General features: G+C 43.9%; 1 protein-coding gene across 1 annotated transcript in view; it reads right to left on the reverse strand.

Moving 5' to 3' along the window:
* Positions 1-19,250, reverse strand: part of LOC126071886 (zinc finger protein 709-like) — a 1,190,808-nt gene that overhangs the window by 592,321 nt on the left and 579,237 nt on the right. The gene's annotated exons all lie outside the window — the stretch shown is intronic.

Consider the following 19,250-nt stretch of genomic DNA (forward strand, 5'->3'; position numbering starts at 1 on the left):
CACGTTAGAAAAACACTTAATGTAATCCATCAGATAAATAAAAGACAAGAATCACATGATTTCATCTATTGATGCACAAAAGGCATTTGATGAAATTCAGCACCCATTCATGAGAAAAACTCTCAGCAAAATAGGAATAGGAGAAAAATTCCTCAACATAATAATGGGCATTTATACAAAGCCAACAGCCAGCACCATCCTAAATGGAGAGAGTCTGAAAGCATTGCACGTGAGAACCTGAACCAGACAAGGATGCCCTTTATCACCACTCTTATTCAGCATTGGGCTGGAGGCCCTAGCAAGAGCAATTAGGTGAGATAAATAAACAAAGGGCATCCAGATTGGTAAGGAAGAAGTAAAAGCATCTCTATTTGCAGATGACATGATCTTATACACATGATCTTAAACTATTGAAACTAATAGAAGAGTTCAGCAGAGTATAAGGATACAAGATAAACATACAAAAATCAGTTGGATTCCTCTATGCCAACAAAAAGAACATCGAGGAGGAAATCACCAAATCAATACCATTTACAGTAGCCCTCAAAAAGATAAAATACGTAGAAATAAACCTTAGCAAGGACGTAAAAGATGTATAGAAAGAAAACTACAAGAGACCACTGCAAGAAACCAAAAAAGAGACCTACATAACTGGGAAAATATACCTTGCTCGTGGTTAGGCAGACTTAACATTGTAAAAATGTCTATTCTACCAATAGCCAAGTATGGATACAATTGAATTCCAATCCAAATTCTAATGACTTTTTTAATAAGATGGAGAAAAAAATCAACAACTTCATATGGACGGGAAAGAGGCCCCGGAGAAGTAAAGCATTACTGAAAAAGAAAAACAAAGTGGGAGGCCTCACTCTACCTGATTTTAGATCCTGTTATACCACCACAGTAGTCAAAACAGCCTGGAAGTGGTACAACAACAGATACATAGACCAGTGGAACAGAATTGAGAATCCAGACACAAATCCATCCACATATGAGCAGCTGATATTTGACAAAGGCCCAAAATGAGTACAATGGGGAAAAGACAGTCTTTTTAACAAATGGTGCTGGCATAACTGGATATCCATCTGCAAAAAAAACGAAACAAGACCCATATCTCACACCATTCACAAAAACCAACTCAAAATGAATCTAAGACCAAATATAAAATCTAAAACGATAAAGATCATGAATGAAAAAAGAGGGACAATGCCAGGAGACCTAATACATGGCATAAACAGTATACAAAACATTACCAACAATGTGGAAGGGAAAGTAGATAATAGGGAGGCCCTAAAAGTCGAACATTATGCTCATCCAAAGACATCACCAAAAGGGTAAAAAGATTACATGCAGACTGGGAAAAGTTTTTATCTATGACGTTCCCGATCCACACCTGATCTCTAAAATCTACATGCTAGTGCAAAAACTCAACTACAAAAAGACAAATAACCCAATTTTAAAATGGGCAAAAAATATGAACAGACACTTCACTAAAGAAGACATTCAGGTAGCTAACAGATACAGGAAGAAATGCTCGCGATCATTAGCCATTAGAGAAATGCAAATCAAAACTACAATGAGATTCCATCTCACTTCAAGAAAAAAATCCAACAAGGCTGGCTTTAATCCAAAAAACAGAAAATGTTAGAGATGTTGTGGAGAGAATGGAACACTTATACACTGCTGGTGGGAATGTCAAATGGTACAAACACTTTGGAAATGCATTTGGCGTTTCCTATAAAAACTAGAAATACAAGTACCATAAGATCCAGCAATCCCACTCCTTGGAATATATCCTAGAGAAATAAGAGCCTTTACATGAACAGACATGTGCACACCCATGTTTATTGCAGCACTGTTTACAATAGCAAAAAGGTAGAAGCAACCAAGCTGCCCATCAATGCATAAATGGATGAATAAATTATGGTATATTCACACAATGGAATACTATGCATCAAAAAAGCACAGTGCTGAATCTGTGAAACATTTCATAATATGGAGGAATCTGGAAGGCATTATGGTGAGTGAAATTAGTCAGTTGCAAAAGGACAAATATTGAATAAGACCACTATGGTAAGAACTCAAGAAATTGTTTAAACTGAGAAGAAAATATTCTTTGATGGTTACAAGAGAGCAGAGGGACGGAAAGAGGGAGAGGGGTTTTCACTAATTTGATAGTAAATAAGTATTATTTTAAGTGAACGGAAAGACAACACACAATACAGGAGAGGTCAGCACAATTGGACAGATCCAAAAGCAAAGTAGTTTCCTGAATAAAATGATCGCTTCAAAGGCCAGCGTAACAGGGCCGGGGGTTTGGGGACCATGGTTTCAGGGACATCTAAGTCAATTGGCATAATAAAATCTATAAAGAAAACATTCTGCATCCCACTCTGGAGAGCAGCATCTGGGGTCTTAAATGCTAGCAAGCGGCCATCTAAGACGCATCAATTTGGTCTCAACCCACCTGGAGCAAAGGAGAAAGAAGAACACCAAAGACACAAGGTGAATATGAGCCCAAGAGACAGAAAGGGCCACATAAACCAGAGACTACATCAGCCTGAGGCCAGAAGAACTAGATGGTGCCCGGATATAACCAATGACTGCCCTGACAGGGAACACAACATAGAACCCCTGAGGGAGCAGGAGAGCAGTGGGATGCAGACCCCAAATTCTCCTAAAAAGACCAGACTTAATGGTCTGACTGAGACTAGAAAGACTGCGGAGGTCATGGTCCCTAGACCTTCTGTTAGCCCAAGACAGGAACCATTCCCATAGCCAACTGTTTCGACGGGGATTGGCCTGGACTATGGGATAGAAGATGATACTGGTGAAGAATGAGCTTCTTGGATCAAGTAGACACATAAGACTATGTTGGCATCTCCCATCTGGAGGAGGGATGAGAGGGCAGAGGGGGCCAGAAGCTGACTGAATGAACCCGAAAATGGAGAGTGCAGGGAAGGAGTATGTTGTCTCATTGTGGGGAGAGCAATTAGGAGTATATAGCAAGGTGTATATAAATTTTTACATGAAAGGCTGACTTGATTTGTAAACTTTCACTGAAAGCACAATAAAAATTAATTAAAAAGAATAAAGACACTGATGTTTACCACTGCAGAATGTAAAAATAATAATAAGAACCGAAGCATATGATCTTAATATACTCCTTAGTTTAAAAAAAAAAAAAGTGGAGGTGACCTGAGCTTAGGGTTGGAGAAGTTAGAAAAGCAACCTCTGGCATTTGGATGTCCAGTCCGTGGCTCTGAAAAGGGGGTCTTGGCTCCCTGGACTGGGAAGCCCACCTTGGTTTGGCTCCCATTCAGATACCCCCTGGGGGTTATCCAGCCTCCACAAAGTGCCCTGGGGCCTGAGGAAAGGCTTCTTGGTTCATTGGCAGACTGCTTTGGGTTCGCTATTTTCCTTCATTTTCCTCTGAGTGTTTTAAGTCAGTTTAAGATTTGGACCATATATTGATGGAATTGTCGCAGGTTAAGTTAGCTGGCTCTGACTTTAGATGTTCACCGTGTTAGCTGAAATGTTTCCTGGGTGTATTTTTATAGCCAGACCCTGGGATGTACTATTTGGAAATGACCATACTGAAGTTGGTCTGATTGGCTCCCGGCCTGGTATCCCAGAGCTCACCAGCCCCTGTGCACTTGGAGAGCGTGAGTGTGTCTCAGCCTGCGCTGCTTCCCTCCGAGTCCTAGCCCAGTGCTGAGAGGTAGGAGGGACTGGATAGGCATCGGTGTAATTACAATGCAGTGGTTCCATGTTAGAAGAGTCCCTGCTGGTGCAAATGGTTAAACCAAGACTACTAACAGAAAGATTGGTGCCTCAAACCCACCCAGAGGCACCTCAGAAGACAGGCCTGGCGATCTGCTTCTGAAAGACCACAGCCTTGAAAACCCTAAGGATCGCAGTTCTGCTCTGCACATGGGGACCCCATGACGTGGAATTCACTTGATGGCAACCGGTAACTAGATCCACCTGAAAGTCATTGCGGAAGAATCCTCAGCCTAATTAACCCTACTTCTGCCTGCACTTTCCCAAGACACCCGTTATGGAGAGAAATCACGAGCTCACGTTCTACTTACGGGGCAGAGTTCTAAGTCGATACCGAAACCTAGTCTCACCATTGCGTTTTATCTTTGTCTTCTCCCCCAGTAAACCAACATGGTGACCACCTAAGCAGTTGGTGAGGGAGAGAAGTGTCTCCACTCCAGAAACCCCACAGGAACATGGCCCAGTGCACCACCCACAGGGTCCTACTCCGCTGGAGTGACGAATCTGTGAGACGTCAGGGGATCCATGGCCCAGGGAACGGTCAGCAGATGGGACATGTAAAGACCACGCAGCTTGCTGTTGCCTGCTGACCGTGAAGAACTGCATGGACTGTACCTAAGCTGCTTTCTATACCATTGCCAAGTACCTGTTTTTTGACTTGGGAGTAGTATTTTCTTATTGACTCTTACACGATGTCATTTTGCACGTAGCCAGTGATTATACATAAGCAACATACATAATCTGCTTATTTTTGGAAAAACTCCATCCGTGCAAAATGGTGAATAAAGTGTAGATTCTGTGCATTTTCTACAGATTATAGTCATCACCCATGCCATTGTAAGTTTACATTGGTTTCCTATAAAGATCAGTGTCATAGCTCTGCATATATTTTGTAGGAAGCTAGCTTCTATAAAGATATTTTCAGTGTTTTCTAGTGAAATGAGCAAAGCAAGCTTGTTTACAAAGGCCTTATGTCGTCTACATATATTGTCTTTAAAATATTTGTGATTTAGTTTATTGCCTGGAAAAGAGAAATTCTATAATTTACTCAGTAAATACTACTGTAAACGATAGTTTTACTGAGAACAATTAAATATTTTGTTCTCAATTGTGGTATCATGTTTATTCCAACGCTTTCTGGTCTTTTTTTTTTTAAGTTTTTTTTGGGGGGAGGTTTTGGTGAAGATCCAGCCTCACTTGAGACCACAGCCCCAGGCTCCTGAGAGAACTCGAGGCAGAGTCACCAGCTAAGCCGTGCCACCTTCCTGCCCCACAGAGACTGTGAGGTTATCAGTCCGTCTGTTGTGAGTTGTCAGTTTTGGGGTGATGTTGTCACAGAGGAGGAGACAGCTCCTCCAGCCCACCAGGTCCCGAGACCTGGACCTGCCCCGCTCCTCTCTCTCTCCTCTCCTTCCCAGCTCCCTCCAACCACACTGGTAGCTTTCCGACCTCTCTCTGGGCAAACTCACACCTGCCTCCCAGTCTCTGCACCAGCTGTGCCTTCTCCCTGGGACACTGAGCCCAGACTCGTGCAGGGCTGGCCCCACCTGTCATTTTGGCCACGAATAAATGTCACCTCCGGGAGGCTTCTGGACCCCCACCCAGTGGCCCCAGGCCTCTCTCGCTGGCTGCACCCTACCTTAGTTTCTCTATGGAATATGCTCTTTTCTTTCCCATGTATTTGTCTTCAAGCCCTTGTCCCTCTCCCCTCTACTGTGAGATCCTGGGGCAGGGGCCACAGGGGTCATTTTCAGCTCCCACCTAGGACCTAACACAGACCAGGCCGAGGAGGAGAGCTTGAGGCACCATTGCTGAATGAATAAATGAGAGGATCTGATTCACTTCCTGCTTCGGACCAGCTCTGATTGTGGGCATGGATGGTAATACTAGGAGGTGCACCTCCTAGACAGGGTGACACCCTGAATGACCTTGGGGTGGCTGTCTCCTAGTCCAGCTGCTCCAGCAAAGCCCAGGGGCCACCACTGATGGGGGAGTCTGCTGCCCCCTGGTGGCCAGCGCTAGCACTGCACCTGCAGGCAAGAAACCTCATATCCCACACCTGTGTTCAGGTGTCCTCAGGTCAGCAGCTCTCCTGGGCCCTGGTGTCGAAGGAGCAGAACCTGCAGATCGGCACGCGGTGTGGGGACCTCAGGAGACTCCCATGCCCCCTCTTTGCCTCCGCAGGCCCTGGGTGCCCAGCTCACTCACCAGGCATCCTCCCCACATTCGGCAAAGCCCTCACTTCTTCAGGGGGACCCCCAGACACCACCAACTACTGGTCCTGACCCTGGACCGGGCCTCGTGATCCATGACTCTGACTTGCCCTTCCCGACCCCAAGTTCCCAGTCCCCACACTCCAATGCTCTTGCTGTTGGAATATTATATTCCAAGAAGGAGAAATCATTCTCCCAGGACCTCAGAGCACAGTGGGTCATCGACACAGAACCAAGGCCAGCGATGCTTCTCTGAGCCTTGGAACACTGGGGGTCACCCGCTCCAAACACGCCAATGTGCACAAGAGGAAACTGAGGCTGGGTGGGGCAGGGTCAAGAGCTGGGTCTGGGCTCCTGCGGGACGCCTTCCCCCCACTCCCATAGGCTCTTGCCTGCTCTCCGAGCTTGGGGCCAACAGCCCCTCCTCCAGGGACTTGTCCTGGATTCCACTCCCATCCCCACCTCCAGTGAGTCATGTCGCTCCTTCTCTGGGCATCAACTTTCCCTAGGATTCTAAGAGGAGGGGTCCTGCCCAGGGGAGGTTCCGATTCCTCTCCACCCCCTCGAACAGCACCAAAGCTGCGCACCTTCCTTCTCTTGTAGACTTTGATTATTCTCCTTGGGGTTCTGAACCCATGTCCTTCAAAGAAGGTCGCCAGGGCCATGACCAGGCCCCACCCTCCCATGCTGCACTACTGCGGGGTCCCACCAGGTGGCAGAGCACATGTGCACAACTGGACTTGAATAGAGGTCGGGATCTGGGTGCCAGGGCAGGGGGATCTGGGGCAGAGACTCAGGAAGCTTGTAGACCAACCCTCCCTGCCATCCCAGGGAGGGCCTGAGGCCTCAGGAAGGAAGGTCCTGAAGGCCACTCACGTGGTCCCTGACATTTACTCCTCAGTAGGCAAACATAAAAAAAAAAAAATTTTTTTTTCTTTTTTAGACAAACATGTCCAAACAGTACACATGGTGTTCTCCCTCTCTCTGTTTCTGTGTCTCCCTGTCTCATTCTCTCTCTGTCCCTCTACTCCTCTCTCTCTCATCTGACTAAACTCAAACGCAAACACACACACACACCTCCATCCGTCGTCCACCTTCCAAGCCCAAACCACAGCATCATCCTTAACGTCTCCTTTTCCCTCGTCCCTAACGCTCACAGCACTACCCATCTTGGCTTTGCCTCTACAGTGGATCCCAGACCGATCCCTTCTTCCCATCTCCACTCTCCACTCTTCTCCTGGTCACCATCTACCGCCTGGACCACGGAGCACAGCAGCCTCTGGGCTGTTCCTCATAACGGTTCTCTACGTTAAAAAAAAACAAAACAAAAAAAAACCTCTTGGTGTAGACTCGATTTCAATTCCTAACGACCCTATAGGACAGAGGAGAACGGCCCCATACAGTTTCCAAGGAATGCCTAGTGGGATGGAGCTGCTGACCATTTGATTTGCACCTGTAGCTCTTAACCACTACTAGGGCTCTGTTGCTCGACTCTGGACTATTCCACCTTTAACCCTCTGTAATCCATTCTTCAAACAGTAGCAAGAATCAGCTTTTTAAACTGAAATCAAATCAAGACACCCTTCCATCTAAAACAGTCCAGGGGCTTCACTTGTATCCTGACTACAGTCAGCAGGGAGAAGTTCCTCTCTAACCTACAGCTGGGTCTCTGGGTGTCCCAGGAAAGTCCTTCTGTTCTCTGGGTCTTGTTTTACCTTCTGTGAAATGAACCAGGCTGCAGGGCTGTTGTGTGGAGGTGGGATGAGGTCAAGTATCTTCCACCCACTTCACCTGCTTTTCCTGGATGCATAGATTGAAGCCACATCCAAGAATCTGAGACTTGTGTTGCTGTGTCTTGCCTGTGAAGAAGGCACTGAATACATTTCCTGCACGGGGTTCCCTCTGCAGCTTCACCCTGGAATCCTTTTTCTTTTATAACTCCAGCCCAAGGAGCGACTCCATCAGTGGTAAATGGTTAGTGTACTGAAACTGTCTGTGTGTGTGTGTGTGTGTGTGTGTGTGTGTGTGTGTGTGTGTGTGTGTGAACTAGTCGGAAGGAACCATGCAGGCAAGAAGACAACGGGATGGCAGTATAGAGCATTAAAGGAAAAAACTGCCAGCCAAGAACCAGATATACAGCCAAACTGTCTCTCAAATATGAAGGTGAAATTGAGACATTTAGAGATAAACACAAGCTTAGAGAATTTGCAAAAACCAAGACAAACCTACAAGAAATACTAAAGGGAATTCTCTGGTTAGAAAATGAATAATATCAGATATCAACACAATACTAGAACACAGAACAGAGACACCAGATATAAACTCAGATTGGGAAATCAAAAACATAAAAGAAGATTTAAGAAAATGCTCCAAAGACGAAATCAGTGACGTCATTATGTAAAAGATGACAATAATCAATAAAGAGAGAATGAGTAAAGCAGGCATAGATCCTCCGTATGGAGAGGAAATCAAGGCGAAATAGGGAGATTCAAGCTAGATTTAAACTGAGAAAAACAGGTGTAAATATTAAGGTGACCACAAAAAAGACTAACAATCCCTCACTTCAAAATGAAAAACAACATAAACATAAAGATTCAGCAAAAACAAATTCAACTACAAGGAAAAAGAGGAAGACACAATTTACAAAGAAAAACTCCTCAGCACGAAAAGTAAGTGGAAAAATGAAACTGTCAACAACAAACACACACAAAAAGGCATCCAAATCACAGCACTAAACTCATACCTATCTAGAATCACGCTGAATATAAAGGGACTCAATGCACCAATAAAGAGACAGATAGTTGCAGAATGGGTAAAAAAATGTGATCCAGGTATATGCTGCCTACAAGAGACACACTTTAGACCTAGAGACGAGAACAAACAAAAACTCAAAGGATGGGAAAATATATATATACATCAAGCAAAAAACAATCAAAAAAGAGCAGGAGTGGCTATATTAATTTCTGACAAAATTGACTTTAAAGTTAAATCCACCACAAAAGATAAGGAAGGACACTACATAATGATTAAAGGGGCAATATACCAGGAGGTTATCACCATATTAAATATTCATGCACACAATGACAGGGCTGCAAGATACATAAATCAAACTCTAACAAAACTAAAAAGTGAGGTAGACAGCTCAGCAATCTTAGGAGACTTCAACACACCACTTTCAGTGAAGGACAGGGCATCCAGAAAGAAACTCAATAAAGACACAAAAGATCTAAATGCCACAATCAACCAGCTTAACCTCATAGACATATACAGAACACTTTACCCAACAGCCAAGTATACTTTCTTTTCTAGTGCACATGGAACGTTCTCTAGAATAGACCACATATTAGGTCAGAAAGCAAGCCTTAACAGAAACCAAAACATCGTGATATTACAAAGCATCTTCTCTGACCATAAGGCCATAAAAGTAGAAATCAAAAACAGAAAAAGCAGGGAAAAGAAACCAAACACTGGAAAACTGAACAATACACTATTCATAAAACACTGGCTTATACAAGACATTAAGGATGGAACAAACAAATTCATAGAATCCAATGACAATGAAAACACTTCCTATGAGAACCTTTGGGACAGAGTGAAAGCAGTGCTTGGAGGTCAATTTATATCAATAAACACACACATACAATAAGAAGGGGCCCAAATCAAAGAACTATCCCTGCAACTTGAACAAATACAAAGAGAGCAACAAAAGAAACCTTCAGGCGGAAGAAGAAAGCAAAGAATAAAAATTAGAGTAGAATTAAATGAAATAGAGAAAAGAAAAACAATTGAAAGATAACAGACCAAAAGCTCGTTCTCTGGTGAAAAAATTAACAGAATCGATGAACCATTGGCCAGGCTGACAAAAGAAAAGCAGGAGAGAAAGCAAATAACCCAAATAAGAAAGGAGATGTGCAATATCACAACAGATCCAAATGACAAGAATCATATCACACTACTATGAAAAATTGTACTCTAAGGAATTTGAAAATCGAGAAGAAATGGATGAATTCCTAGAAACACACTACCTGCCTAAACTAACACAGACGGAGCCAGAACAACTAAACAGACCCATAACAAAAGAAGAGATTGAAAAGGTAGTCAAAAAACTCCCAACAAAAAAGTCCTGGCCCTGACACCTTCACTGCAGAGTTCTACTAAACTTTCAAAGAACAGTTAACACCACGACTACTAAAGGTATTTCAGAGCATAGAAAAGGATGGAATACTCCCAAACTCATTCTATGAAGCCAGCATATTCCTGATACCAAAACCAGGTAAAGACATTAAGACAAAAGAAAATTACAGACCTATATCCCTCATGAACTTAGATGCAAAAATCCTCCACAAAATTCTAGCCAATAGACTTCAACAAGATATCAAAAAAATAATTCACCGTGACCAAGTGGGATTCGTACCAGGTATGCAGGGATGGTTCCATGTTAGAAAAACACTTAATGTAATCCATCAGACAAATAAAAGACAAGAATCACAGGATTTTATCAATTGATGCAGAAAAGACATTTGACGAAGTTCAACACCCATTCATGATAAAAACTCTCAGCAAAATAGGAATAGAAGAAAAATTCCTCAACATAATAGTGGGCATTTATACAAAGCCAACAGCCAACATCATCCTAAATGGAGAGAGTCTGAAAGCATTCCACTTGAGAACAGGAACCAGACATGGATGCCCTTTAGCACCACTCTTATTCAGCATTGTGCTGGAGGCCCTAGCCACAGCAATTAGGTGAGATAAAGAAACAAAGGGCATCCAGATTGGTAAGGAAGAAGTAAAAGCATCTCTGTTTGCAGATGACATGATCTTCTACACAGAAAACCCTGAAGAATCCTCGAGGAAGCTACTGAAACTAATAGAGTATAAGGATACAAGGTAAACATACAAAAATCAGTTGGAACTACTGAAACTAATAGAAGAGTTTGGCAGAGTCTCAGGTTATAAAATAAACATACAAAAATCACTTGGATTCCTCTACATCAACAAAAAGAACACCGAAGAGGAAATAACCAAATCAATACCATTCACAGTAGCCACCAAGAAGATAAGATACTTAGGAATAAATTTTACCAAGGATGTAAAAGACCTATACAAAGAAAACTACAAAGCACTACTACAAGAAATTCAAAAGGACATACTTAAGTGGAAAAACATACCTTGCTCATGGATAGGAAGACTGAACATAGTAAAAATGTCTATTCTACCAAAAGCCATCTATACATTTAACGCACTTCCAATCCAAATTCCAATGTCATATTTTAAGGGGATAGAGAAACAAATCACCAATTTCATATGGAAGGGAAAGAAGCCCCGGATAAGCAAAGCACTACTGAAAAAGAAGAAGAAAGTGGGAGGCCTCACTTCACCTGGTTTCAGAACGTATTATACAGCCACAGTAGTCAAAACAGCCTGGTACTGGTACAACAACAGGCACATAGACCAATGGAACAGAATTGAGAACCCGGACATAGATCCATCCACGTATGAGCAGCTGATATTTGACAAAGGACCAGTGTCAATTAATTGGGGAAAAGAAAGCCTTTTTAACAAATGGTGCTGGCATAACTGGATACCCATTTGCAAAAAAATGAAACAGGACCCATACCTTACACCATGCACAAAAACTAACTCCAAGTGGATCAAAGACCTAAACATAAAGACTAAAACGATAAAGATCATGGAAGAAAAAATTGGGACAACACTAGGAGCCCTAATACAAGGCATAAACAGAATACAAAACATTACCAAAAATGATGAAGAGAAACCCGATAACTGGGAGCTCCTAAAAATCAAACACCTATGCTCATCTAAAGACTTCACCAAAAGAGTAAAAAGACCACCTACACATTGGGAAAGAATTTTCAGCTATGACATCTCCGACCAGCGCCTGATCTCTAAAATCTACATAATTCTGTCAAAACTCAACCACAAAAAGACAAACAACCCAATCAAAAGGTGGGCAAAGGGTATGAACACACATTTCACTAAAGAAGATATTCAGGCGGCCAACAGATACATGAGAAAATGCTCACGATCATTAGCCATTAGAGAAATGCAAATTAAAACTACGATGAGATTCCATCTCACACCAACAAGGCTGGCATTAATCCAAAAAACACAAAATAATAAATGTTGGAGAGGCTGCGGAGAGATTGGAACTCTCATACACTGCTGGTGGGAATGTAAAATGGTACAACCACTTTGGAAATCCATCTGGCGTTATCTTAAACAGTTAGAAATAGAACTACCATACAACCCAGAAATCCCACTCCTGGGAATATACCCTAGAGATACAAGAGCCTTCATACAAACAGATATATGCACACCCATGTTTATTGCAGCTCTGTTTACAATAGCAAAAAGTTGGAAGCAACCAGGGTGTCCATCAACGGATGAATGGGTAAATAAATTGTGGTATATTCACACAATGGAATACTACGCATTTATAAAGAACAGTGACGAATCTCTGAAACATTTCATAACCTGGAGGAACCTGGAAGGCATTATGCTGAGCAAAATTAGTCAGAGGCAAAAGGACAAATATTGTATAAGACCACTATTATAAGATCTTGAGTAATAGTAAACCTGAGAAGAACACATACTTTTGTGGTTACGAGGGGGGGAGAGGGGGGTGGGAGAGGGGTTTTTATTGATTAATCAGTAGATAAGAAATGCTTTAGGTGAAGGGAAAGACAACACTCAGTACGTGGAAGGTCAGCTCAGTTGGACTGGACCAAAAGCAAAGAAGTTTCCGGGATAAAATGAATGCTTCAAAGGTCAGCGGAGCAAGGGCGGGGGTCTGGGGAACATGGTTTGCGGGGACTTCTAAGTCAATTGGCAAAATAATTCTATTATGAAATCATTCTGCATCCCACTTTGAAATGTGGCGTCTGGGGCCTTAAATGCTAACAAGCGGCCATCTGAGATGGATCAATTGGTCTCAACCCACCTGGAGCAAAGGAAAAGGAAGAACACCAAGGCCACACAACAACTAAGAGCCCAAGAGACAGAAAGGGCCACATGAACCAGAGACCTACATCATCCTGAGACCAGAAGAACTAGTTGGTGCCCAGCCACTATTGATGACTGCCCTGACAGGGAGCACAGCAGAGGACCCCTGAGGGAGCAGGAGATCAGTGGGATACAGACCCCAAATTCTCATAAAAAGACCAAACTTAATGGTCTGACTGAGACTAGAGGAATCCCGGCGGCCATGCTCCCCAGACCTTCTGTCGGCACAGGACAGGAACCATCCCCGAAGACAACTCATCAGACATGAAAGGGACTGGTCAGCTGGTGGGAGAGAGACGCTGATGAAGAGTGAGCTAATTATATCAGGTGGACACTTGAGATTGTGTTGGCAACTCTTGTCTGGAGGGGGGATGGGAGGATAGAGAGAGAGAGAAGCCGGCAAAATTGTCACGAAAGGAGAGACTGAAAGGGCTGACTCAAGAAGGGGAGAGCAAGTGGGAGTAGGGAGTGAGATGTATGTAAACTTATATGTGACAGACTGATTGGATTTGTAAACGTTCACTTGAAGCTTAATAAAAGTTAATAAAAAAAAATTAAATGAGATAACAGTGACTGTCACAAAATAATAATAGCTTACTTTGAGCTAGGTGCTGTTCTAAATGCTTTACATGCAATAACTCATTTACAACCTCACAACAACCCTGTAATGTAAGTACTATTATTATCTCTATTTTAAGGATGAGGAAACTAAGACACAGAGGAGTAATTTACGTTAGACTTAGACAGCTATTAAATGGTGGAGCTGAGATCTGGGGTGGGAGTGGGAGGGAAGCAGCTTAGCTCTGGTTTTTAACTATTACTCTAAATTGCTCATAGTCTTATTAAGCATATAGTAGGTTCTTAATATTCAGTTGAAACTTATGAAATTGTCATTTTTGTAGGGCAAAAAACCAAACATATCAGCAATTTCATACAGCTCTACCCTGGTGGTGTAGTGGTTAAGAGTTTAGCTGCTAACAAAAAGGTCGGAAGTTTGAATCCACCAACTGCTCCTTGGAAACCCTGTGGGGCAGTTCTACTCTGTTCTGTAGGGTTGGTGTGAGTTGGAAATGACTTGATGGTAACGGGGTTTTTTTTTTTTTTTTTAATAAATAGCAAATAAAAACAAATACAGTTGAAAAAAAAATCAGTTGGACACCTCTATGCCAACAAAAAGGACATCGAGGAGGAAATCACCAATCAATACCATTTACAGTAGCCCTCAAAAAGATAAAATACGCAGAAATAAACCTTAGCAGAGACATAAAAGACCTATATAAGGAAAACTACAAGAGACTACTGCAAGAAACTAAAAAAGAGACCTACACAAGTGGGAAAATGTACCTTGCTCATGGATACGAAGGCTTTACATTGTAAACACATCTATTCTACCAATAGCGATGTATGGATACAATGCAATTCTGATCCAAATTCTAATGACGTTTTTTAATGAGTTGAAGAAACAAATCACCAACTTCATATGGATGGGAATGAGGCCCCGGAGAAGTAAAGTATTACTGAAAAAGAAGAACAAAGTGGGAGGACTCACTCCACCTGATTTTAGATCCTATTATACCACCACAGTAGTCAAAACAGCCTGGTACTGGTACAACAACACATACATAGAACAATGGAACAGAATTGAGAATCCAGACATAAATCCATCCACATATGAGCAGCTGATATTTGACAAAGGCCCAAAATCAGTACAATGGGGAAAAGACAGTCTTTTTAACAAATGGTGCTGCCATAACTGGATATCCATCTGCAAAAAAATGAAACAAGACCCATATCTCACACCATTCACAAAAACCAACTGAAAATGCATCCAAGACCTAAATATAAAATCTAAAGTGATAAAGATCATGAAAGAAAAAATAGGGACAATGCTAGGAGCCCTAATACAAGGCATAAACAGTATACGAAACATTACTAACAATGCGGAAGGAAAGTAGATAATTGGGAGACCCTAAAAATCAAACACCTATGCTCATCCAAGGACATCATCAAAGGGGTAAAAAGATTACATGCAGACTGGGAAAAGTTTTTAGCTATGACATTCCTGATCCACACCTGATCTCTAAAATCTACATGATAGTGCAAAAACTCAACTACAAAAAGACAAATAACCCAATTAAGAAATGGGCAAAAGATATGAACAGACACTTCACTGAAGAAGACGTTCAGGTAGCTAACAGAAACATGAGGAAATCCTCATGATCATTAGCCATTAGAGAAATGTAAATCAAAACTACACTGAGATTCCATCTCACTCCAATAATTAGGCTGGCTTTAATCCAAAAAACAGAAACTAACAAATGTTGGAGGGGTTGTGGAGAGAATGGAACACTTATACACTGCTGGTGGGAACGTCAAATGGTACAACCACTTTGGAAATCCATTCGGTGTTTCCTATAAAAACTAGAAATACAAGTACCATAAGATCCAGCAATCCCACTGCTTGGAATATATCCTAGAGAAATAAGAGCCTTCACACGAACAGATATATACACAACCATGTTCATTGCAGCACTGTGTATAAGAGCAAAAAATAGAAGCAACCGAAGTGTCCATCAACAGATGAATGGATAAATGAACATAGAATACTACACATCGATAAAGAACAGTGATGAATCTGTGAAACATTTCATAACATGGAGGTATCTGGAAGGCATTATGCTGAGTGAAATTAGTCAGTTGCAAAAGGACAAATATTCTATAAGACCACTGTTATAAGAAGTTAAGAAATAGTTTAAACAGAGAAGAAAATATTCTTTGATGGTTACGACAGAGGAGGGAGGGGTTTTCACTAATTAAATAATTAGATAAGTATTATTTTAGGTGAAGGGAAAGACAACACACAATATAGGAGAGGTCAGCACAACTGGACTGAACCAAAAGCAAAGAAGTTTCCTGAATAAAATGAATGCTTCCAAGGCCCGCGTAGGAGGGGTGGGGGTTTGGGGACCATGGTTTCAGGGGATATCTAAGTCAATTGGCGTAATCAAATCTATAAAGAAAACATTCTGCATCCCACTTTACCGAGTGGTGTCTGGGATCTTATATGCTAGGACACGGCCATCTAAGATGCATGGAAGTGGTCTCAGCCCACCTGGAGCGAATGAAAAAGAAGAACACCAAAGACACAAGGGTAATTATGAGCCCAAGAGACAGAAAGGGCCACATAAACCAGAGACTACATCAGCCTGTCCGGACGTCTGTGTCAGTTTGTCATACTGTGGAGGCTTGTGTGTTGCTGGAAGCCAAGGTACCGATATTCAGATACCAGCAGGGTCCTCCTGACTAGGACAGAGGCCCAGGAGGGCACGGCTCCCTGTCTGCTTTGTTCACTGAATGATGCTTCTTGTCTAGAACAGTGTCTGCAGCAGTAGGGCTTCATAGATAATTGTTGAGTGAATGAACCTAAGCAGCACCTTCCCCAATATCTGATTGTCCTGGGGCCCCTCTGTCAGCCACCAGGGATTCTTGTTCAGGCTACACCAAAAACAAAGCACCACTAGATGGAATCTCAATTCACCCTTTTCAAATGGGGAACAGGTTTGCTGAAGGGTCTGCACTCAGTGAGGGGTGAGGCAGACAGCTTCTTCTTGAAGGAGAGGAAAACAATAAATGTGAACATCCCAGCCCCTCCAGCAGCCTTTTCCCTAGAGCTGGTCTCCTGGTGATGGGCTGTAGTGGCACACTTATTAAACAGCACAGCTGCTAACCAAAAGCTCAACAGTTCAAATCCAGCTGCTCCTTGGAAACTCAATGGGGCGCATATACTTTGTTTTCTAAGGTCGGTATGAGTCAGAATTGACTCCATGGCAATAAGGTTGGTTTTGGTGGGGCTCTGGGTACATAGCTGCCATGGCTTGTCCCATGTGGTTCTGACAGTAAGATCAAGCAGGCTGATCCTCTACCAGCCCACTTTTCAGAGGAGCACTCTGAGGCACAGAGATGTGAGTGACTTTCCCCAGACTCATAGCTAATAGGTGTTGAGTTCCTATGGGGCTGGGGAGGGTGGGGTACTAACCTTTGGAACAACAGATCCAGGACCTGCTGGGTGGTGGCGAAGGTTCTATAATTTCCCAGAAAGAAGTTGATATAGGACAAGTCAACCTCCATGAAGGCGGGTACCAGATGCTCCCCCAGCTTCTCCAGCAAGCCAGCCTTGACGATTCTCACCACGAGGGTCTCAATCAGGTCCTGGTCCGACCAATAGGTACACTAGGGTGAGACAGACGAGGAATATAACGTCAGAGGAACCCCGTGAACCACCAGTTGGTTTGGAGTTCCAGACCTCTGTGGCCTGTGGCAGGAGGTGGGACATGAGTGTCCCCAACAGGAAACAGGAGGTAGGGATTATTACACATATTAGAAACCTCAAGTCATTTTCTTCATAACATTACCTCCCTCTAGTAAGAGTGTGGAGCCCTCGTGGCACATTGGCTCTTAATAGCTTGGCTGCTAACCAAAAGATTAGCAGTTTGACTACACAAGCCACTCCTTGGAAACCCCATGGGGCCATTTTAGTATGTCCTATAGGGTCCCTATGACTCAGCATGGACTCGATGGCAACAAGTTTGGTTTGGTTTGGTGTCAAGAGCAGTACGCTTGTGAGTTCTCACTAAACACCCTGTTGTAGAGGTGAGAAAACACAGCTTAGCCATGTCCAGTATCTGTTCAAAGTTACGGATAAGAGCCCCGAACCTTCCGATGCTAAGGCCCCATGATGTTCCCCATGTGCCGCATGGGGCCTGCTCTGCTCCTGACTCAGAGGGGAAGGTCTAGTGCAAGCTCACTCCCTCCCCAGCTAGAGACAGTGCCCAGACCAGGCACATCCGTGAGATCCCCACTGAATGCAAAGAAAGACAGGGATTTTCCTTTCTGCACATTAAGAGGGTTTTGAGGAGCTAAAGCTATGGTGGTCTTAGATCCAGCCAAAGGTGAATGCCTGGATATCTCTGGGGTGGGATTAAGGCCCCCACAGGACCAAGGATCTGAACAGATGCCTCAGGGAGGGCAAATGAGAATGACCAGGAAAGGGCAGCAGAGGGCATCAGTCCAGGGCCACCAGCCGTGAGAGGCTCAGTCACTGTGGGGACCAGCCTCCCTTCTGGAACATTCTGCAACTGAGTCAGGACACAGCTCCTGACCTGGCATGGTGGTATATTCCCTGAGGTTGCAGGTTGCAGAAAAATGTGCATCACAGCCGGAGCCCCATGCTTTTGGGTAAAAGAAGCCTGCTAACCATGAGGATGTGTGAGGTTGGGAGAAGGTGTGGAAGGACAGTCCAGCTGACTACTGCCCGGCCCTAGGGCTGACAGTGAAACCCTGAAACAGGAAAAACATGCAAAAAGATGCCTGGGCTGATGTGCAGTGAAAACAGTAGAAAAGCCTCGTTTCTGACGTTCCTACAAATACGAAAAGAGTGACTGTACCTGGCCAGACAGTGCAGGGCAGTTGGGGGCAGGGTGGTTGGATAAGGGAAGGATTTTGGCAGATTCCTTTGGGAGGAAATGGTGGCCCTTGAGAGAGACAGCCCTGGGAGGGAGCTAGGGACCTCGAAGTAGTGTCTGGTCCCTGTGTCCTCTCTGACCTCTCGGTCCACTGGGTGGGGACCCCGCCCCCACACACACTCACCCAGAGCCTGTGCCAGCCCTCCCTGCTCCCTTTCTTTAGGTAGACAGAGTAGACTAGGCCGTCCTCCTTCTCCTCCTGGATCTCCTGTGGGGGCTTCTGCAGAGACAGTGCCCAGGAGCGGTCCAGCATGCATTCATGGCCTCTCCAAGCCTCCTCCTTCTCTCTCTGCTCCTTCAGGCCCTTCTAAGCCCTGGACCTTCAAAGAGCCCCTAGTTCCCTGTCCACACCACATACAGGAAGGTCCAGCCGGAGGTTACACCTTGCAGCCCCAGCCACTTCCACTGACCAGGGCCGCCCCTTGCTCTGCAGCTCATCTCTAACTCCCACCTTCCAGGGAGGAGGAGAGATTGCAGGGGGAGGAGGGGGCTCAGGGCAGGGGTACAGATAGGGACCTCTGAGTAGTACACCAGGATCTGGGAAGAGCTGAGGCAGCATAAGGTCAGCAATGGGCTGTCAGTGCCTGCAGGTAGGACCGTGCGGTGACTGCCCCACATTGGGTGAGCTGGAGCTCAAAGGCGGCCCTGGGCTTGTCCACTCTGTGTTTCCTTGAGGATGGGTGGCCCTGGCAGACCCCTGGGAACC

This window comes from Elephas maximus, chromosome 3 (assembly GCF_024166365.1).
Source record: "Elephas maximus indicus isolate mEleMax1 chromosome 3, mEleMax1 primary haplotype, whole genome shotgun sequence".
Lineage (NCBI taxonomy): Eukaryota > Metazoa > Chordata > Mammalia > Proboscidea > Elephantidae > Elephas > Elephas maximus.